The sequence below is a fragment of the Dipodomys merriami genome, unplaced genomic scaffold (assembly GCF_024711535.1).
Source record: "Dipodomys merriami isolate MVZ:Mamm:240054 unplaced genomic scaffold, mDipMer1.0.p SCAF_34, whole genome shotgun sequence".
In the NCBI taxonomy this organism is placed as follows: domain Eukaryota; kingdom Metazoa; phylum Chordata; class Mammalia; order Rodentia; family Heteromyidae; genus Dipodomys; species Dipodomys merriami.
This window is the reverse complement of record NW_027204937.1, coordinates 13,004,171-13,027,014: the sequence shown is the minus strand read 5'-3', so window position 1 is coordinate 13,027,014 and position 22,844 is coordinate 13,004,171. Positions and strand designations below refer to the sequence as shown.

General features: G+C 42.0%; 1 protein-coding gene across 4 annotated transcripts in view; it reads right to left on the bottom strand.

Moving 5' to 3' along the window:
- LOC138803403 (dual specificity testis-specific protein kinase 2) overlaps positions 1 to 22,596 on the bottom strand; it is a 117,589-nt gene extending 94,993 nt beyond the window's left edge. For 3 of the 4 annotated variants that reach the window (XM_069987360.1, XM_069987362.1, XM_069987363.1), the window contains exon 1: positions 22,374 to 22,596. The gene's annotated coding sequence lies outside the window, so the exon portion shown is untranslated. Of the gene's footprint in view, positions 1 to 16,575; positions 16,651 to 22,373 lie in introns of those variants that run through there. The other variant, XM_069987361.1, reaches the window with a different exon arrangement.
- Positions 22,597 to 22,844: the final 248 nt, after the last annotated feature.

Below are 22,844 nucleotides of genomic sequence, written 5' to 3'. Positions count from 1 at the left end.
GTCTGAGTACTTTAAGAATCTCATGGGGGCTGGGAAGGTGGCTCAGTGGTAGAGCGCTTGCCTTGCATGCTCGAGGCCCTGGGTTCGATTCCTCAGCACCACATAAGCAAAAAGAAAAAAGCCGGAAGTGGCGCTGTGGCTCAAGTGGTAGAGAGCTCGCCTTGAGCTGAAGAGCTGAGGGACAGCGCCCAGGCCCAGAGTTCAGGCCCCATGACCGGACCCAAAAAAAAAAAAGAATCTCATGGACTTTCTTGCCCAAGCTGGCTTCTCACTATGAACCTTGGATCTCAGATTCCTGAGTAGCTAGGGTTATAGGTATGGTGAACCAGCACCCGGCAGGGTTTTTTGTTTGCTTTGTTTTTTGTTGTTTTTTTTTTTTGTTTTTAATTACCAAGTTAGCTGGGGATACAGCTCAGTGGAAAAGTGCTTGTCTGGCATGTACAGGGTTCTGTGTTTGATCCCCAGAACCACAGGAAGGGGGAAGAAAAAAAGTCTTTGCTAATACATCAGCTATGTAGCATGTTTATGCCAAGAAAGTTGAAAGCAATTTGGCAAATAAATAGCAGCCCAGTATGCAAGCCAAGCCTCAGGATGCTCAAACTTTTATTATGCAGTGGTTCATATAGTTTTTTTTTTTTTGCCCAAGGAATATTTATATCTTAGGCTAAAACCTCAAAAGTACTATAGAAATTTTTAGACAACACAACTGACTCAAGTCAAATATAAAAAAGCTTACATGAAACACCAGTATTTAGTGTGGAATCCCTCTTCCATGCCACAGTAATACTAATTACTAGACAACTGGGATGCGTTGTAGAAAGTACAGGCCCTTCATGGTAATAAGGAACTTTGTTAATACATTTGGAGAAGAGTTGAGCAAGGAAAAATTTCCAAACCACACCTTCTGTTCCCGTAGCCAGCATACTAAATAACCATGTTTTAAGTGAAATAAACCAAGCTAAAATCAATTAATCTAACAATATTTTATTTCAAACAGGGTCTTGTTATATAGCCCAGTCTGGCCTCAAATGTGAAATGCCCTTGCCTTAGTCTTGAGTGCTAAGATTACATGTGTGCTCCACTACGCCAATCAAGCAAATTTTAATTAACCATAAAAGGCAGAAAAGGTATATATGAACATACTTTAAAGCCACGCCCTACCTTTTAAAATCTGAAAGAGACTAATTTTAAAAGCAGAAAGTAGCCAGGTAAGATGGCTCACACCTATAATACCAGCTACTTAGAAAGTAAACATTGGGAGGATCAACATTCAAGGCCAAATTGGGCAAGTAGTTAACAAGATTCCCCCATCTCAACAAATAAAAGCACAACGGTTCAATCACGTAACCCAGCTAAGCAGGAAGCACAAATAGGAGGATCATAGTCCTAGACTAGCATGGCAAAAAGCAAGACCCAATCTAAAAAAAACCTAGAGCAAAAAGGGATGGAGGCTTGGTCTATGGCAGCCCCAAGGCCTAGGTTTAATCCCTACCTACAAAAAGAAAATCAGAAAATACATTGAAATATTGGAATTTTGGACTGAAGCATTGCTGAACTGGTAGGGTACCAGCCATGAGTGAGTAAGCGAAGCCCTGAACAAAAAGCCCCAGTACCGACACAGAGAGAGAGGGAGAGAGAGAGAGAGAGAGAGAGAGAGAGAGAGAGAGAGAGAGAGAGAGAGAGAGAGAGAGAGAGAGAGAGAGAGAGAGAGAAATGAAAGAGGAATAAAATATATAAGATTTTAAGGGGCTGGGAAGGTGGCTCAGTGGTAGAGCGCTTGCCTTGCATGCCTGAGGCCCTGGGTTCGATTCCTCGGCACCACATAAGCAAAAAAAGAAAAAAGCCAGAAGTGGGGCTGTGGTTCAAGTGGTAGAGCACTAGCCTTGAGTTGAAGAGCTGAGGGACAGCACCCAGGCCCAGAGTTCAGGCCCCACGACCGGACCCCCCAAAAAAAAAAAGATTTTAAGGTGCTTCTTTCTCTGAATTGCCTATAGTTCTTATTTATGGAATATTATCTTTTGAAACTGAAAATGCTCCTCAAGGTAAACATTTTAAAATATAAGTACTGTGTTTTGTTTTTTTGTTTTGATTTTTGCCAGTCATGGGGCCTGAACTCTGGGCCTGGGTGCTGTCCCTCAGCTCTTCAGCTCAAGCTAGCGCTCTACCACTTGAACTACAGCGCCACTTCCGGCTTTTTTTTTCTGCTTATCTGGTGCTGAGGAATCCAACCCAGGGCCTCATGCATGCAAGGCAAGCACTCTATCACTGAGCCAACTTCCCAGTCTAACCAATACTTAGTAGAAAGATAAAAGAAGCCAGGCACTGGAGGCTCACACCTGTAATCCTAGCTACTCAGGAGGCTGAGATCTGTAGATCACAGTTCAAAGCCAGCTTGGGCAGGAAAGTCCATGAGACTCTTATCTCCAATTAATCACGAAAGAAAGAAAGAAAGAGAAAGAAAGAAAGAAAGAAAGAAAGAAAGAAAGAAAGAAAGAAAGAGAAAGAAAGAAAGAAAGAAAGAAAGAAAGAAAGAAAGAAAGAAAGAAAGAAAGAAAGAAAGAAAGAAAGAAAGGAAGGAAGGAAGGAAGGAAGAAAGTAGGAAGGAAGGAAAGGAGAGAGAAAGAAAGAAAGAAGGAAAGAAAATAATGCAATTTTAGCTCAAAAGAATCTACTTGCTCCAAGGGCAAGTTGATCAAATAGGAATAATAAAGGAGGGAAGGAGGGAGGGAAGGAGGGAAGGAAGGAAGAAAGGAAGGGAAGGGAGGGTGGGAGGAAGGGAGGGAGGGAAAGGGAAATGAGGCCAAGTTCGACTGCGTTTTTAGTAGGAACATGTGAAAATTCAGCCGGAAGATGGGGATTTGTCAGGAAGAATTCATAATGTTGAGGGTGTGGGCAATACTGGTATTTTAGTGGGCAGAAACCAATGAAGCCAAATATTCTACAATGCACAAAATAGTCCTACACAACAAAGAATTGTCCTTCCCTAAATGCCAATACTGCCCCCATTGAGAAACAATGTTAGAAAAGCTTAATCATTTTTGTTTTTAAACAAAATAGCCTGTAATGGTCTTTCAAAAATATCAGAACTAATGTGGATTACAATGCCATAAATGATTTTTTTAATTAACTGTATTTTCAATTCCAGTATTTATAAACTTAGATGTGATCAAAACTTTTTCTTTTCTACTTAAACAAGTTTCTTTTCTAAAATGTTTATATATATTGGAGTTGACTTGTCTTATACAAAGAATAAACAATTAAAAGCTTTGATTATAGAAAGTAATTTGAGCCCTGTGCCTGCAGCTCATGCCTGTAAGCCTAGCTATTCAGGAGGCTGAGATCTGAGGATCACAGTTCAAAGCTAGCCTGGGCATGAAAGTCCATGAGACTATCTCCAATAAACCACCAGATAACTGGAAGTGGCAATGTGGTTTGATTGGTAGAACACTAGCCTTGAGCTGAAGAGCACCCAGGCCCAGAGTTCAAGCCCCAGGATCAACAACAAGAAGAAAAAAAAAACTAAGGCTGGGAATGTGGCTCAGTGGTAGAATGCTTGCCTTGCATGTATGAGGCCATAGGTTCAATACCTGAGCACCACATAAGCAGCAAAAGCTGGAAGTGGTGCTGTGGCTCAAGTGGTAGAGCACTAGCCTCAAGCTGAAGAGCTGAGGGACAGCACCCAGGCCCAGGCCAGAGTTCAGGCTCCATGATCCCCCCCCCAAAAAAATAACAGCAGCTAATGAACTAATTATTATATATCTAACATTATATATTTTATATTTTACCTCTCAAAAGTGGGAATTTGCCAGTGACTAATGCCTGTCCTACCTACTTAGGAGGCTGAAAGCTGAAGTTCATAGCCAGCCCAGGCAGGGAAGTCAAAATACTTTCTCAGGACTGGGAATGTGGCTTAGTGGTAGAGTGCTTGCCTAGCATGCTTGAAGCCCTGAATTCAATTCCCCAGTATCACATAAGCAGAAAAAGCTGGAAGTTGTACTGTGGCTCAAGTTGTACAGTGCTAACTAGCCTTGAGCAAAAGGAGCTTAGGTACAGTGAGTGCCCAGGCCCTGAGTTTTTGCCAGGCCCAGGACTGGCAAAAAAAGAGAAAGAAAGAGAAAGAAAGAAAGAAAGAAAGAAAGAAAGAAAGAAAGAAAGAAAGAAAGAAAGAAAGAAAGAAAGAAAGAAAGAAAGAAAGAAAGAAAGAAAGAAGAAGAAAGAAAGGAAGGAAGGAAGGAAGGAAGGAAGGAAGGAAGGAAGGAAGGAAGGAAGGAAGGAAGGAAGAAAGAAAGAAAGAAAAAGAAAGAAAGAAAAAAGAAAGAAAGAAAGAAAGAAAGAAAGAAAGAAAGGAAGGAAGGAAGGAAGGAAGGAAAGAAAGAAGGGAGGGAGGGAGGGAGGGAGGGAGGGAGGGAGGGAGGGAGGGAGGGAAGGAGGGAGGGAGGGGGGAGAGTAGGAGGGAAGGAAGGAAGGAAGGAAGGAAGGAAGGAAGGAAGGAAGGAAGGAAGGAAGGAAGGAAGGAAGGAAAAAGAAAAAGAAACTGTCTCCAATTCATTAGCAAAAAGCTGGAAGTAGAGCTGTGGCTCAGGTTGGTAGGGTGCTAGCCTTGACCAAAACAGCTAATGGACAGTGAGTGCCCAGGTCCTGAGTTCAAGCCCCAGTATAATAGAATAAAATAAATTGGGAATTCCACAATCATTTTCCAGAGTATCAAGGAAACTTTTAGGACATTCAGATCAAAATCTTATCTGAAGTACTAGAAATAATAACTATAGCCACATTTACTGTGGCCCTAGCATTCTCCCAAGTTTTGTATGTATGTTCTCTTTAATCTTTGTGACAACTCTGCAAAAGTAGTTCCTATCATCTCCAATGAAAAGAAAATATGAAGACCCTCAGATATTAAGTTTTACTGTGACAGCCTTGGAATTCAAATCTGATAGTTTCCAAATCTAAGCACTTTCTACTGTAACATACAACTTTCAGAACCATAGCTACAGTTCTATGGAAAAATATTTGCAAATTGGCTACAGAAAGCTACTACTATTCTCTACTCTCATTGAACAGAAAGACTAAAAAATTACGATCATGCAATCAACCTCTTTCATCATTTAATCCCTACAGACATAAAAATGAACACTGATTCAGACTCTCTAAGGAATGAATGGCAAACTGACAGGAAAAGTTAAGTATTCCAATTCCCAAACATTCTTTCTTTTCAATTCTAATGTTAAGTGTTAGTTTTTTATTCCGTCATTTCACAAAAACAACGATGATAGCATTTTCACACATGCAGAATAGCAGTCAGAATAAAACTCTTCAACATCTATCCAAATATGAAATCAAGTGTGTACAATTAGTAATGAAGAGTCACAAAGTGGAAAAAAATGGCCTACTGAGATTTCAGTGGACTTTTATATCCTAGAAATTCAGAATAGAAAAAATGCAACCAAAATATGCTAATATCCAATAATTTTTTCCTTTCTTTTTTTTTTTTTTTTGTTTTTTTTTTTGGTCCATTGTGGGGCTTGAACTCTGGGTGTGGGCGCTGTCCCTGAACTCTTCAGCTCAAGGCGAGCGCTCTACCGCTTGAGCCACATCGCCATTTCCAGTTTTCTAGTGGTTTATTGGAGATAAGAGTCTCACGGACTTTCCTGCCCTGGCTGAGATCCTCAGATCTCAGCATCCTGAGTAGCTAGGATTACAGGCGTGAGCCACCGGCACCCGGTTCTTTCTTTCATAAAATAATTCTCTAACAAGTGAGTCCCCAAGTTCTATCTCAAGAATGAAAAAAAAAAAGTCCCTAACTAATCCAAAATAAAATAAGAATTCATTTTGACTAATATATAGACCTTAAATCTGGCCATTTGCTTTCTAGAATAGGAGCACTGACAAGTACATTAGCAGTGCATCAAGACCAAACTCATGGCAAATCTACATGACAGGTCTGCTCAGCTGCTATCCTTTCTATGGACCAAAACAACAAATACAGTCACATTTCAGGATGAATGCATAATTGGAAATAAAAGCAATACTGCTGAGTCTGCCATCCTGCTGTGAAATAATAAGTTGCAGTTTCCATTCAAACCAAAGGCATTCTAGCATAAAAATTGGATTCATCTAATTAATTAGCTACGGACATACACAATAGCATATACTAGTGCCAGATAGATCAAAAGCTAGTTTTTGAAATGTATTAGCTCTATGTTGAAAATGAACAATACAACTTGTGGGTAGAGATGGAAGGGAAAAACTGGGAGAGAGAGAGAAGGGGTGACCTTGTCCTAAAAGAAATGTATTTCTCACCTGATTTATGTAACTGTAACCCCTCTGTATATCACCTTTATAACAGTAAATATATATATATATATTTATTTATTTATAGCCATGCACTGGTGGCTCATACCTATAATCCTAGCTACTCAGGAGGCTGAAATCTGAGGATTGCAGTTCAATGCCAGCCTGGGCAGGAAACTCCATGAGAGGCTTATCTCCAAGAAACCACTAGAAAACCAGAAGTGGCACTGTGGCTCAAGTGGTAGAGCACTGGCCTTGAACTGAAGAGTGCAGGGATAGCATCCAGGCCCAGAGTTCAAGCCCTACAACTGACAACAAAAAAAGTACAGCCAGGTGATGGTGGCTCCCACCTGTAATCCTAGGCAAACAGGAGGCTGAGATCGAGGATCCCACTTCAAAGCCAGCCTAGGCAGGAAAGTCTGTGAGACTCGTATCTCCAATAAATTACCAGAAAACCGGAAGTGGCCCTGTAGCCCAAGTGGTAGAGCTCACCTAAGCTGAAGAGCTGAGGGACCACTAGTGCCCAGGCCCAGAGTTCAAGCCGTACAACCGACAAAAAAAAAAAAAAGTATATTAGCCCTTTAGAATAAGTATAATGTTTGCTATATAAACGGAATCCATGAAGTCCTCGGTCAGGGGAAAAACCGTAACACAAAAATTTAGGTTGTGGGCTGGGAATGTGGTCTAGTGGTAGAGTGCTTGCTTATCATGCATTGATGCCCTACTTCAATTCTTTAGTAATACATAAACAGAAAGGCAGTAGTGGCTGAGAAGACAAGTGGTAGACTGCTAGCCTTGAGCAAAAGAAGCTCAGGGGCAGTGCCCACGCCCTGAGTTCAAGCCCCAATACAAGCAAAAACAAATAAGAATGGCAACAGCAACAAAAGGTAACAAGTTTTGTGTCACAAATAAGATAAAAATAAAAAATCTAGCAAGTGAAGGGGTGACATTGTCAAAAAATAATGTTTTCTTTACCTGACTTATATAACTGTAACCTCTTTGTACATCACCTTTATAACAACAATAAAAAGAAGTACAAAGCCAGGCAGGTAGCTCATGCCTGTTATTCTAGCTATTCATGAGGCTAGGATATTAGAATCAAGGTTTGAAACCAGCCTGGGGCAAGAAAAGTCCATGAGACTCTTACCTCCAATGGCCAACAAAAAGAGCTGCGGCTCAAAGTAGTAAGTGCTAGCCTTAGCCAAAAAAGCTCAGGGACAATGCCTAGGCTCTGAGATCAAGCCCCACAATGGACCACAAAAAAAGTACAAAAAAATCTAACTAGTGAATTCAGCATAGACAAACATCTACAAAAAAAAATGAGAAACTCAACTGGTCCTATGTTGAATAAAAGAGTATTTGTTACTTGGAATAAATTTTCTAGTGAACCAGTAACTAGGTATTCAAAAAATGTTATATTTCTAACAGCTGCAAGAGAAGAACAGGATGATAAAGTAGTACTAGATAATTAAAAAAGGAACCAGTGATGGAAAAGATATTAAGATTGGCAGGGCATATAAACAGAAAAAACTTTTATCTAATAAGGTAGGAAAGAAAGCAGGTTTTTTAAAAATATTATACAATGTATTGCTTAAAATATCTGTACATGGGGGGTGGGGGGTAGGAGATGGGAAGGGATGGGAAGGGGAAACAAAGAAGGAGGAAACAATGCTTGATAAGAAATGTACTCATAGCCGGGCGCTGGTGGCTCACGCCTGTAATCCTAGCTACTCAGGAGGCTGAGATCTGAGGATCGCGGTTCAAAGCCAGCCCGGGCAGGAGAGACCGTGAGACTCCTATCTCCAATAAACCACCAGAAAACCGGAAGTGGCGCTGTAGTTCAAGTGGTAGAGCGCTCGCCTTGAGCTGAAGAGCTGAGGGACAACGCCCAGGCCCAGAGTTCAAGCCCCACGACCGACAAAAAAAAAAAAAAAAGAAATGTACTCATTGCCTTGCCCATGTAATTGTAACCCCTCTGTATGATATTTTCACAATTTAAAAAATGTAAAAAAAATTAAAATATATATCTGTACAGCAAGCTGGGCATCAGTGGTTCACACCTGTAATCCTAGCTACTCAGAAGCCTGAGATCTGAGGACTGCAATTCTAAGCCAGCCTGGGCAGGAAAGTCTGTGAGACTCTTATCTCCAATAAATCACCAGGAAACCGGAAGTGGCACTGTGGCTCAAGTGGTAGAGCATCAACCTTGAGTAAAAAACCTAAGGGACAGTGAGTGTTCAAGCCCAATACTGGCGTGCGCGCACACACGCGTACACACACACACACACACACACACACACAAATATTCCTATTTGATTTCTTTAAAGTTAAGCCTTTCAAAGCATTATAGTCCCACACCTGAGGTCCTAACTACGTGGGAGGCTGAGGCATGAAGGTTACTTCGGCCAGGAGCTGAAGACCACCATAGGTCACATAGCAAGAGTGAGAGTAGGCACTAGAGTAAGAGGAGAGGGTAGGGGGGAAGGGAAGGAATAAATAAAGGGAGAAAGGGAGGGAGAGAAGAAGGAAGGAAGGGAAGAGTGAGGGAGGAAAGGAGGGATGATTGGGGATGTACTTCAGTAATAGAACAGTGATACTGGAGTTTGAATGCAGGACCTCCACTCGATACAAGTTTGCTTTACCCACAAAGCCACAGATCCAGACCCCTTTTAATTTAATTTAATTTTTTGAGCTACAGCTCCACTTCTAGCTTTTCTGGTGGTTTATTGGCAATAAGAGTCTCAAAGATTTTCCTGCCAGGGCTGGCATTGAACCTCAATCATCAGATCTCATCTCTTGATGAGAAACTGGCGCGTGGCTGTAATAGTTTTTCTCCTTGGTGTGTTTTTCTTGGCTTTTTCCACATGGTTCCCAATAATTGACACATGTGTAATTGTTCTCTGACCTCTCAATCTCTTCAGATAATAATATGCACAAGCCTCAGTTACAGTTATCACCTAGTAATAATATATACAATTATCTTATTAATTGTTGCTTATCTGTCTCTTAAATTGGACTATGAATTCCATAAGGGCCTAGACTTGAGACATGAGCTTGATCACCTTCAAATGAAATACATTTTTTTTGGGGGGGGGTCCGTTGTGGGCTTGAACTATCAGCCTGGGTTCTGTCCCTGAGCTCTTCAGCTCAAGGCAAGCACTTTACCACTTGAGACACAGAGCCACTTCCCTTTTCAAGTGGTGAATTGGAGATAGAGTCAGATTTAACTTTCCTGCCCTGGCTGGCTCTGAACCACGATCCTCTGATCTCAGCCTCCTGAGTAGCTAGGACACAACAAACTAATTTTATTTATTTTATTTTTATTTTTTTTTACAACAAACTAATTTTAATGCTATGATAAGAATCAAAACATTAAATGGAGAAAAAAATATCTGGACATCAAAATTTAAACTTTGCAAGTGGAGCTGTGGCTCAAAGTGACAGAATGTTAGCCTTGAGCAAAAGAGCTCAGGGACAGTGCCCAGGCCCTGAGTCCATGACAAAAAAAAAAAAAAAGAAGAAGAAGAAGAAGCAGGCAATTGTGGGCTTACTACTATAATCCTAGCTACTCAGGAGGCTGAGCTCTGAGGATCATGGTTCAAAGCCAACCCAGGCAGGAATGTCTTTGAGACCTTTTTTCCTTTCTTTTTTTTTTTTTTTTGGTCCAGTTGTGGGGCCTGAACTCTGGGCCTGGGCGCTGTCCCTCAGCTCTTCAGCTCAAGGCTAGCACTCTACCACTTGAGCCACAGTGCCACTTCCGGCTTTTTTCGTTTTGCTTATATGGTACTGAGGAATCGAACCCAGGGCCTCATGCATTCAAGGCAAGCGCTCTACCACTGAGCCACCTTCCCAGCCCCACTTTGAGACTCTTATCTCCAATTGCCACCACAGAAAATCCGAAGTGGGGCTGGAAATGTGGCTTAGTGATAGAGTGTTTGCTTGCCTAGCATGCATGAAGCCCTGAGCTCGATTCCTCAAGAGCCACATAAACAGAAAAAAGCCAGAAGTGGTGCTGTGGCACAAATGGGAGAGTGCTAGCCTTGAGCTGAAGAGCTGAGGGACAGCGCCCAGGCCCAGAGTTCAGGTCCCACAACTGGACCCAAAAAAAAAAAAAAAAAAAAAAAAAGAATAAAAGAAAACCAGAAGTGATAGAATTACCCTTGAGCAAAAGAGCTCTATGTCAGGGCCAAGGTCCTGAGTTCAAGTCCCAGGACAGGCACACACACACAAAATGGGTCTGGTTCAAGCCCCATGACCAATGGGGAAAAAAATTTAAACATTCTACGTGAAAATCATATTCATTCTTTCATTCACTCTGTTGACAAACATGTATTTAGCACCTCCTAGGGACAAGGCACTCTGCCAAACCTTAAGAGTTGGTTTTGACAAAATAGACATATACAGAGCAAGAATTCTGAGAAGATGCGATCTGAAACAGTTAACATTGGTTATTAATTCTTTGACTCTAAGGAGAGTTTTGAGAAGTGTAGATCTTCTCCCTTGAAATCTGTTTCTTAGTTGGTTTTGTTTTGTTTTGTTTTCCAGTCCTGGCATGTTAACTCAGGGCCTAGGCACTATCCCTGAGCTTCTTTTGGTCAAGGCTAACACTACCACTTGAGCCACAGCACCACTTCCAGTTCTTTCTGTTCATATAGTACTGAAGAATCAAACCCAGGGCTTCATGCATGCTAAGCGAGCACTCTATCACTAAGTCATATTCCCAGCCTTTAAAAAAAAAAAAGTCTTACTATGTAGCCCTTCAAAGTAATCTTCCTGTCTCAGCTATCCAAGTACTAAAATTACAGCGTGTGTACACTTGCGTTTGTGTGTGTGCGCGCGCACGTGCACACACGCATGTCACTTGGCTTTCCTTGTTACAGCTAGTCCTCTACCACTTGAGCCATGCCTCCAGCTTGGCATTTTGCTGGGTAACTGGAGATAGAGTCTCAAAGACTTCTTGCAGGGGTTTGAACCCTTGATACTCCAGATCTTGTCCAGCTGAGTAGCTAGGATTTCAGGCATGTATCACTGATGCCCAGCATCTTGACTAATTTTTCATCCATTATTCAAATAATGCAAGGTGTTCTAGATACCTTTAACCATTTCACCATGAGTGATTTTTATATATATTAAAATGATTTTTTTTTTGCCAGTCCTGGGGCTTAAACTTGGAGCCTGAACACTGTCCCTGACCTTCTTTTGCTCAAGGCTAGCATTCTACCACTTGAGCCACAGTGCCACTCCCAGCTTTTTCTCTTTATGTGGTACTAAGGAACTGAACCCAGGACTTCAGGCATGCTAGGCAAGCACTCTACCACTGAGCCACATTCCAGCCCTCCACTTTTTTTTTTTTTTTTGCCAGTCATGGGGCCTGAGCTCTGGGCCTGGGCGCTGTCCCTCAGCTCTTCAGCTCAAGGCTAGCACTCTACCACTTGAGTCACAGCTCCACTTCTGGCTTTTTCTGCTTATGTGGTGCTGAGGAATGGAACCCAGGGCCTCATGCATGCAAGGCAAGCACTCTACCACTGAGCCACCTTCCCAGCCCCCTCCACTTTCTTTCTTAATAAATATGCCAGCTGGGAAGGTGGCTCAGTGGTAGAGTGCTTGTCTGTCATGCATGAGGCGCTGGGCTTGATTCCTTAGCATCACATAGAAAAAGCCAGAAATGGCACTGTGGCTGAAGTGCTAGAGCACTAACCTTGAGCTGAAGAGCTGAGGGACAGCTCCCAGGCCCAGAGTTCAAGCCCCATGACCAACAACAACAACAAAAGACAATAAATATGCCTTATTTTGTCAATCAAAAATTTTGAGTTTTCCAAAATTATAAGTTCCTCTCATCAGTAGAATCTGCATATACAGTTATTAGTGTACAAATAACTAATATGAGAGCAAAACAATAGAGAACAAGAACTTTCAGATTCAAATACAAGGAACAACAAAACTAAAATATGCAAAAATATTTCAAGATTTCCACAGTGAACTCATTGTGAAAGTCATTTTGAAAAAAAAGTTATCCCATGCAAATTGTCCAAAGAAAACATTAACCAAAAGAGCAATGACATCCTAGTTTTCCACATTGCAGAAAGAAAATTCTATCATTTTCCAGGTGCCAGTGGCTCACGCCTGTAATTGTAGCTATTCAGGAGACTGAGATCTGAGGATTGCGGTTCAAAGCCAGCCCCAGGAGGAAAGTCTGTGAGACTCTTCTTTTTTTTTTTTTTTTTTTTTTTTTTTGTCGGTCGTGCACCTGAATTCTGGGCTTGAGCACTCTCCCTCAGCTCTTCAGCTCAAGGCCAGAACTCTACCATTTGAGCCACAGCACCACTTCTGGTTTTCTGGTGGTTTGTTGGAGATAAGAGTCTCCACAGACTTTCCTGCCCTGGCTGGCTTTGAACCTCGATCCTCAGATCTCAACCTCCTGAGTAGCTAGGATTACAGGCATGAGCCATAGGTACCCAACTTCCCTGACACTCATCTCCAATTAACCACCAGAAAACAGGAAGTGGCGCTGTGGCTCAAGTGGTAGAGCGCTCACCTTGAGCTGAAGAGCTCAGGGACAGAGCCCGGACCCATGACCAACAAAAAAAAGTAAAGAGAAGAAAATTCTGTCATTCTAGATGAAAGTCTCTGTACAACTCGTCCAGAAGATAAATTAATAACATCATATTTCATCTATTTAATGATTTACAGTTTATAGTTCACAAAGCACTTTGACCTTCACAATAGTTCTGTTTTCTTGTTCCCATTGGATAGGTTGGAAAACTAAGGATTGAAATGTAGATAGCCTTTTGAACTATAGCTCAAAATTCAAAAGTTATAAGAAAAAATTTAGGTAGTGGCACTGTGGCTCAAGTGGTAGAGCACTAGCCTTGAGCTGAAGAGCTCAGGGACAGTGTCCAGGTGCAGAGTTAACGCCCCATGACCGTCAAAAGAAAAAGACAAAAGAAAAAATGTTAAAGTTTGTCTCCATAAAAGTCTAGAACTGGGGATGCAAATGTGACTTAGTGGTAGAGTGCTTATCTAGCATGCACGAAGTCCTGGGTTCAATTCCTCAGTATCTCATAAAAAAAAGCTGGAAGTAATGCTAGCCTTGAACAAAAGAATCTCAGGGACAGTGTCCAGGCCCTGAGTTCAAGCCACAGGACTGGCAATAAAAAAATGTAGAATTTCTACATCAGAATAAAATCAAGTCAGAAGATAAATAACACGATGAGCCTGGTTGTGTAGCTTAGTGTAAGATCTAGTACTTAGCATACATGAGGCCCTGGGAATGAAGGAAAAATACTTTTAAAACATATCACAAGAGCTGAGAAGTTGGCTCAGTGGAAGAGTACTTGCCTTGCATGCAAGAGGCTCTGGGTTTGAATCCTCAGCACCACATATCAAAAATAAAACATTTAACTTTTTATAAAGTCTAGAAATTAAAAAGAAAGAAACTTATAACAAACCAAAAAAGAGGTAGAGTATTTACACAGGTGGTTACAGAAAAGGAAAAATGAATTACTTATATAAAAAAATGTTGAGCTGGGAAGCCAGGCGCCGGTGGCTCATGCCTGTAATCCTAGCTATTCAGGAGGCTGAGATCTGAGGATCACAGTTCAAAGCCAGCCCGGGCAAGAAAGTCCGTGAAACTCTACCACTTCCAGCTTTTTCTATTTATGTGGTACTGAGGAATCGAACTCAGGGTCTCATGCATGCAAGGGAAGTACTCTACCACTGAGCCCGGTTTTTTTTTTTGTTTTTAAGTGGAGGTAAAGGTGGTGCGGAAAAGGAGGGAGGAATGGTGAACAAATGCAATCATGCTATTCAGTATACACTATACGGAAAATGATCTATGTAATTTGTAGTCAGAATGGAAGGAAGAAACTGAAGGAAAACAAACAGATGACATTGTCCAAGGGCTGGGAAGTTGGCTCAGTGGTAGAGCACTTGCCTTGCATAAGGCCCTGGGTTCGATTCCTCAGCACCACATAAGCAGCAAAAAAAAAAAAAAAAAGCCAGAAGTGTTGCTGTGGCTCAAGTGGTAGAGCGCTAGCCTTGAGCTGAAGAGCTGAGGGACAGTTCCCAGGCCCAGAGTTCAGGCCCCATGACCGGACCCAAAAAACAAACAAACAAACAAACAAAAAAACAAAAATAGTTAACTTGTACCATATCCACTCAATAGGACACAATGCAAGTGTTATTAAAAAGGAGAGAGAAGCTGGGCACTGTGGCTTACACTAATTCTAACTACTCAGGAGGCTGAGATCTGAGGATCATGGTTCCAAGCCAGCCCGGGGAAGGAAAAGTCTGAGAAACTCTTATATCTAATTAACCAAAAAAAAAAAAAAAAGCTAGAGGTGGAGTTGTGGCTCAACTGGTATAGCTCTAGCAGCTTTTAATATTTATTTTTAATATTTATTTATATTAGCTAATATAAATAAAAATAAAAAGGGGAGAAACTCTATGTGCTGACTGGGAAATATCTCCAAGATACATTAAATGAAAAGGCAAAACTAGGGAAAGGACAGTGCAAAAGTATGAGACCACAGATTTTTCATGAAAATAAAAATGAAACTACATATTCTTATTTGTTAATATTTGGCTAAAGACAATATAAAGAATGTAAAAAATGGAGTTGTAGATGCAGCTCAAGCAGCAGTTGTCTACCATTTATGAGACTCTGGGCTCAATTCTCAGCATTATCAAAAAATAAAAAATGGGGCTGGGAAAGTGGCTCAGTGGTAGAGTGTTTGCCTCGCATGCATGAGGGCCCTAGGTTCAATTCCTCAGCACCACATAAACAGAAAAAGCCAGAAGTGGCGTTGTGGCTCAAGTGATAGAGTGCTTACCTTGAGCTAAAGAGCTGAGGGACAGCACCTAGGCCCAGAGTTCAGGCCCCACGACAAAAAAAATAAAAATAAAAAAATATATATATAATGTTTGTGTGTGTGTGTGTGTGTGTGTGTGTGTGTGTGTGTGTGTATGTATCTCACATGTTTGGAAAGGGACATGAAACTGGATAGATCAAGGACAAGCATGAGAATGAAATTTTCTACTGCTTATATAAAGTATAAATATTTATAGCATAAATATTTGTAATATGAATGTATTCCTTTCAAATAAAATTTTTGAGACAATAATCCTTCAGACTTAAGTCTCTATCCAGAGTGATAGGATTATAGGCATGCACCACCATAAATGGCTTCAGATATTAAACTGAAAAAAAGAAGGGGGGCTGGAGGCATGGCTCAGATAGTAGAGCATCAACTAATGAGCAAAAGCATCAGATCAAGGATTTGAGTCAGCCAGATACTGATGGCTCACTCCTGTAACCCTAGCTACTCAGGAAGCCCAGATCTGAGGATAATGGTTCAAAGCTAGCTGGGGTAGGAAAGGCAGTGACACTGTTATCTCCAATTAACCATCAGAAAACTTTAAGTGCTGCTATGGCTCAAAGTGTTAGAGCACTAGCTAGCCTTGAGCAAAAAAGCTAAGGGACAGTACCCAAGCCCTGAGCTCAAGCCCCATGACCAACAAATAATAAAAAATAAAAAATAAATAAAAAAATAAAAAATAAAAATAAATAAAAAAATAAAAAAATAAAAAATAAAAATAAATAAAAAATAAAAAATAAAAATAAATAAAAATAAAAATAAAAAATAAAAAAATAAAAAATAAAAAAATAAAAAATTAAAATTAAAAAAAATTAAAATTAAAAAATTAAAAAAATATATAGAGAGAGTGTGTGTCACTTATGGCTCATACCTTAATCCTAGCTACTCAGGAAGCTGAGATATGATGATCACAGTTCAAAGCCAGCGCAGACAGAAAGTCCCATGAGACCATCTCCAATTAGCTACCAAAAAAGCTAGAATTGGAAATGTGGCTCAAGCAGTAGACCACTAGCCTTGAGCAAAGAAGCTCCAAAGAAAAGGAATCCCAGTCTCACCTGATGTAGGTAGCTAACATCTGTAATCCTACTCAGGAAGCTGAGATCTGAGGATTATGGTTCAAAGCTAGCCTGTTCAGGAAAGGCCATGAGAGGCTTATCTCTTACCACCAAAAAGCAGAAAGTAGAGCTTTTGCTCAAGTGATAGAATGATAGCCTTGAGCCCAAAAGCTCAGAAACAGCACCTAGGCCTGAGTTCAAACCCCTGAAGTAGCAAACATACAAAACAAACAAAAAATCCACAAAATCCTAAACTAAAGCTTACAGAGAATACACAATTTGCCTGTAATTATAGTTAATAACAGGATCTATAACAACTCAGATTTCTAATATTTTCCCCCTTATCACACTACCTTTCTGAAACGTTCAGGAATGGAAGGTTTAAACTTTATCACAAGTAGGATTTTCTCTGAAATAATCACTCCTGGGTACTCAGGAGTGAAGTCACAATGAAGTCATTTCTCATTGATGACAGTATAATACCATTGTTTGTCCATCACCAACATAATAGGATGTAATAATTGGGCTTCATCTACAAAAAAGAGACAATATTCCCATAAAAACTTTTCTTACAAGTTTACAAATTCCAACACAAGGTTCATCTTTTTTTTTTTTTTTTTTTTTTTTGGTCAGTCGTGGGGCTTGAACTCAGCGCCTGGGCACTGTCCCTCAGTTCTTCACCTCAAGGTGAGTGCTCTAACACTTGAGCCACAGTGCCACTTTATTGGAGATAAGAGTCTCACAGACTTGGGGCTGGGAAGGTAGCTCAGTGGTAGAGCGCTTGCCTTGCATGCCTGAGGCCCTGGGTTCGATTCCTCAGCACCACATAAGCAAAAAGAAAAAAGCCGGAAGTGGCGCTGTGGCTCAAGTGGTAGAGTGCTAGCCTTGAGCTGAAGAGCTGAGGGACAGCACCCAGGCCGAGAGTTCAGGCCCCACAACCGGACCCAAAAAAAAAAAGAAAGAAAGAGTCTCACAGACTTTTCCTGCCCCAGCTGGCTTTGAACCATGATCCTCAGATCTCAGCCTCCTGAGTAGCTAGGATTACAGGTGTGAACCTCCAGCGCCTGGCTACATTACAGTTTCATTTCCACTAAGGAAGATGAATTTTTTCTATCACGATCAAAACTTCCACACTGAGCAGGCCAAAAAAAACATTGTTAATACCTCACAAAATTATGTCTTTTTGTTTTGGTTTTTTTTTTTTGGGGGGGTCCGGTCGTGGGGCCTGAACTCTGGGCCTGGGCACTGTCCCTCAGCTCTTCAGCTCAAGGCTAGCGCTCTACCACTTGAGCCACAGCGCCACTTCCGGCTTTTTTCTTTTTGCTTATGTGGTGCTGAGGAATCGAACTCAGGGCCTCATGCATGCAAGGCAAGCGCTCTACCACTGAGCCACCTTCCCAGCCCCAATTATGTCTTTTTTTAAGCCTAAAAAACAAATAAGCTGGGCTCATACCTGTAATCCTAGGTATTCAGGAGGCTGAGATCTGAGGATCAGGTTAAAAGCCATCCCAGCCAGCAGAGTCCCCATGAGTCTCATCTCCAATTAACCCCTCAAAAACTGGAAGTGGCACTATGTCTCAAGTGGTAGAACCCTAACCTTGAGCACAAAGAGGCTCAGGGAAAGCACCCAGTTCCTGAGTAAAAGCCCTACAACAACAACAACAAAAAGAGAGAAGAAAAGAAAAGAAAAGAAATGTTATTAGAGGTCCTGGGGTAGGAGATTCTTACCCACTCACCAGTATGTGTGTGTATGTGTGTGTGTTTACACAAAATTAAGAAAATTAAGACCAATCCTATGCCAAATCACAAAGGATTTGTGTTTGAGAATATATGTTCCTGGGCTGGGAAGGTGGCTCAGTGGTAGAGCGCTTGCCTTGCATGCATGAGGCCCTGGGTTCGATTCCTCAGCACCACATAAGCAAAAAGAAAAAAGCCAGAAGTGGCGCTGTGGCTCAAGTGGTAGAGTGCTAGCCTTGAGCTGAAGAGCTGAGGGTCAGCTCCCAAAGTTCAGGCCCCATGACCAGACCCAAAAAAAAAAACAAACAAAAAAAAAAAACAAAGAGAATATATGTTCCTAAATACCTATCTGGATAAGAGAAAAATACATCATACCTTTGATATACCAAACAACTGAGATTTTACTATTAATTCACACATAAACATTTGTACCATCTAGTACTACTACTAGCACTACGACGACTACTACTACTACTACTACTACTACTACTACTAACAAGAGCCTAGGAGCCTCCAATGCAACTCTGGGTTCCTCCTGGTAAGTAGTTCTTTGTACCCTCTGGGTAACAGTGACATCCATACAAATGACATATTCAACCTCTGACTATTTCAATAACCTACCATTCTATTTCCTTTCAACAACACTGAGATGCGGCTGGGAACGTGGCTCAGTGGTAGAGCGCTTGCCTTGCATGCCTGAGGCCCTGATTTCGATTCCTCAGCACCACATAAGCAAAAAGAAAAAAGCTGGAAGTGGCACTGTAGCTCAAGTGGTAGAGCGCTTGTCTTGAGCTAAAGAGCTGAGGGACAGCGCCCAGGCCCAGAGTTCAGGCCCACGACCAGACCCAAAAAAAAAAAAAAAAAAAACCACTGAGATGGTTATACCTTTTTTTTTTCTTGAAACATTAAACTCTGAATTTTCTACTTAAACAATTTTTATAAAACCTGATCTTCCAACTGGATTTCTGATTATCTCCTTAACCTCTGAATATACCAGCCTCTTTTTGGGGGGTGGGAGGTAATACTGGGGTTGAATTCAGGATCTTCTGGTTTTTTGTTTGCTAGGCAGGTGTTCTACTACTTGAGCCTTGTTCTCAGTCAAGGTTTTACTGCTACTAACACTCTAGACTGGCAAAGTCAAATCTTATCTCCCACACCGTCACCAGCAGTGTAAAGTTGCTCCGTATTTTATCCTTCTGTTTTGCAAAGTCTACTTCTGGATCAACTTACTCACCTTCTTTGCACTCTTCCTTTTAAATTGTGAAGAAAATGTAAAATCCATGGTATGGTGGCCCATTATAAAAATATTTTAACTAACTAGACTCTTAATATGCTTAATAATCTTTTTTAAATACATGTATTCCTCTTTAATTTTCCACTGATGATTCTCATGCCTTGACACTCAAGCTTAAAGTTATACTTCCTTCAGACTCCAGAGATAACTGATTTCTTCACAGATAGTTGTTATTTCAAAAAAATAAGGCAAGCCAGCCACTGGTGGCTTATGCCTGTAATCATACCTACTCAAGAGGCTGAGATCTAAGGATTGCAGTTTGAAGCCAGCTCAGGAAGGAAAGTCTGTTAAGAGTCTTACCTCCAATAAACTGCTCAGAAAAAGTTGAAAGTGTGCTGTGGTTCAAGTGGTAGAGTACTAACCTTGAGCAAAAATGAAGTTCAGGGGCAGTGCCCAGGCCAAGTTCAAGCCCCAGGATAGGAGCATACACATAAACAAACACAGACACAGACACACACACACACACACACACACACACACACACACACACAGACACACACATCCAAGTTCAAGCCCCAGGATAGGAGCACGCACACACACGCACACACACACACACACACACACACACACACACACACACACACACACACACATCCAAGTTCAAGCCCCAGGATAGGAGCACACACACACACACACACACACACACACACACACACACACACACACACACACACAGAGGCAAATAAATAGGCCATATCACTTTTTTTTCCTCCTATCATATCATTTTTTTTGGTGTTTTTTTTTTTTGTTTTTTTTTTTTTTGTCGGTCATGGGGCTTGAACTCTGGGCTTGGGCTTGGCAAGCTCAAGCTTGGCAAGAGCTCTACCGCTAAAGCCACAGTGTCACTTCTGGTTTTCTGGTGGTTTTTTGGAGATAAGAGTCTCACGGACTTTCCTTGCCCGGGCTGGCTTTGAACTGCGATCCTCAGATCTCAGCCTCCTCAGTAGCTAGGATTACAGGCGTGAGCCACCGGTGCGTGGCTAACTTTATTGTTTTGATGTCAACGAAATGTCAAGGTAAACTCTTTCCCAAACTTCAAGCTATTTTGCTCATATGAAAAAGGAAAATACACATGAGCCATAGTAGAAAGAACCCAAGTTTCAGAACTAGGCAGACCTTGTTCAAATCTTACATTCTTCTCAACTGTAAAAGAGGAATACTGACAATCCTCTAACTGTTGCATCTTTTTGGTACCTAACATTGACCATAGTTTCAAACAGCAATTTTCCTTGACAACTATTATTTTGAAACAGTAATTTTACTCCAGCCTCCCATTTATTCTTCAATCTATGATCTGACAACTGTTGTGTCACTGTTACCACCACACTATCAAAACTGCCTTCAAGGAAACAAGTGACTTCCTAATTAATAAATTCATTAACTTTTTTCTCTCATTCTACTTGCCTCTGGTGAGAGTTATTCCCCTTGAATCTTCAAACTCTTTCTACTTTTGGCTTCTATATGATGCCACACTGTTTTTAGCTCTTCTGTTTCTTTTCTTTTCTTATGCCAGTATTAGGGCTTGACCTCTGGGCCTAAAGTTCTTGCCTGGCTTGCTTACTCATGCTTGATGCTCTACCACTTGAGCCACATCTCCAGTCCAGCATTTTTACTAAATTGGAAATGGAGTCTCACAAACTTTTCTCCCAAGGCTGGCTTTGAACAGGGATGTTCTAGGTCTCAATTTCTAGAACAGCAAGAGTTCATGTAGCATGGATGACCAGCACTCAGTCTGGGCATTGTCCCCCATCTTTTTCACTAAAGATTGTCACACTACTACAAGAACCACAGTTCCCTTCTAGCTTTTCTGGTTCGTAATGGGATATATCTCACAGACTTTCCTGTGGGGGCTGGCTTTGAACAGCAAGCCTCAGATCTCAGACTCCTGAATAGCTAGGATTACAAGCGTGAACCACTAGAGTTCGGGTCTTTCTAGTTCTTGTCCCACTCCTTTAACCTCTCTTTTTCAGTGTCTGTGATCTTTCAGCAATGATGCTTTTTCAGGTCCACAGCCCTTTTTCTTTTCTTTCAGTATTACATCCCGTACTAAGGTCTCAGACTGTTGCCCCACACCCTCTTTATGTATTCAGTTCTAAACTAGTTTTTCAGATTTTCAGATCTGCATTTCCAGTCATAGCTGAAAAAAAAAATCTCAAAATGAATTTGTTCAAACCAAATTCATTGCCATCTCTCAAAATTACATTCTCTACTTTCATCAATATCATCATTCATAGCATAAGCCAGAAATCCCTCAAACAAACTCTCAACCTTATTTCAAAACCTCGTGGGAAAAGGGTGGGAGGGGGGAAACGTCTTGGAATTTCATGCCATCCTGGTTCACTCTCATGCAAATTAGTATACTAGTTTCTCCTAGGCCTTCAGGCATTCAGGCGTTCAGTCTTCATTTTCAATACTATATCCAGGTTTTCACTAGAGATAATTCAATCATATCAGACTGCATACAAACTGCAAGGCTCCCCGTGCCTACAGAATAAAGTCCAAATTCCTTGACAAGTTATTCTCAGCAATATAAATTGAAAGGTTTTAAAATTAGACAAACCTGGGTTTCATTTCTGGCTAAATCTAAACAGCTATTGAGTCCAGAGTCTTAAACGAAGGGGAAAGACTGAGGAGGGAAAAGAGGAGAGGGAAGTCTCTTCTGAGGGCAGAAGTGGGTGTCCGGAGTGACAAGCATGTTTGATGGAAATAAGTGAAAGAGTTTAGAGCTCCGAGGCAGGACCGGGTACAGAGGCCCAAGGAGGCGCTCGGCGGGGGGAGGGGGCAGCTAGCTGGAGGTCTGTGAAACAGGAATTTTCTGAGGGCACGGAGTATTGCAGAATCTCGAAAATGAGGAAGGTCCCTGTCCAGGGTAACTTCTAAAGGGTTCCCCGCCTCCGAGAGAAGGCGGGAGCCTATCCTGGTACCCTGAAGAAAATGAGAATGGAAAAGTGGGAGAGAGAGGTAGTGTTCCTGCCACTGCGGGAAGGACCTGAGGGGAGCCACCGGGTCCTGTCCTGTGCTAAGCGACCCAAGTGCCAAGGTTCCGGGACCAGGGAGGTGGAGCTGCTACTTGCGGGACGGGATGCCCCGGTTCGTCCCCCACGCGCTCTCTGATGTTACCTGAGGCGGGAACGAGCAGCCGGAGAGGTGCCTGAGCGGGCCAAAGGGAAGGTGGTGGCCCAGAGGAAGCATAGTAGCCTTGGCAGCTTGGTGGCCGCAGCTGCTTGTTAGCCTGCAGAGGCGGTGGGGGTCTCTCTCGCTGAAACCCGCGATTCCGCGGAGCTACCGGCGGCAGAGGACGAGGAGGCTACGGCCATGGCCCTGTAGTCGGGCTGTTCTCCGCGCCCCCCCCCCCCCCCGCCAATTTGGCGGGGTCAGGAGAGAAGGATCAGACCTGCGAGACCTAGGAGGCAGCTGCGAACTCTGCTGGACTGCCTGCCCGTCGCGAGCGACTGAAACGCCTGGGGCTCGGAGGAGGGGCTACCGTAGGCCACGCCCCCTCCGTTGCCCTACCTAAGGAGCAGCCAATCAATCGTCACTTGTTGATAAATGAGCGAATGGAACTGTCCAATTAGCGTTATGAAGGACACG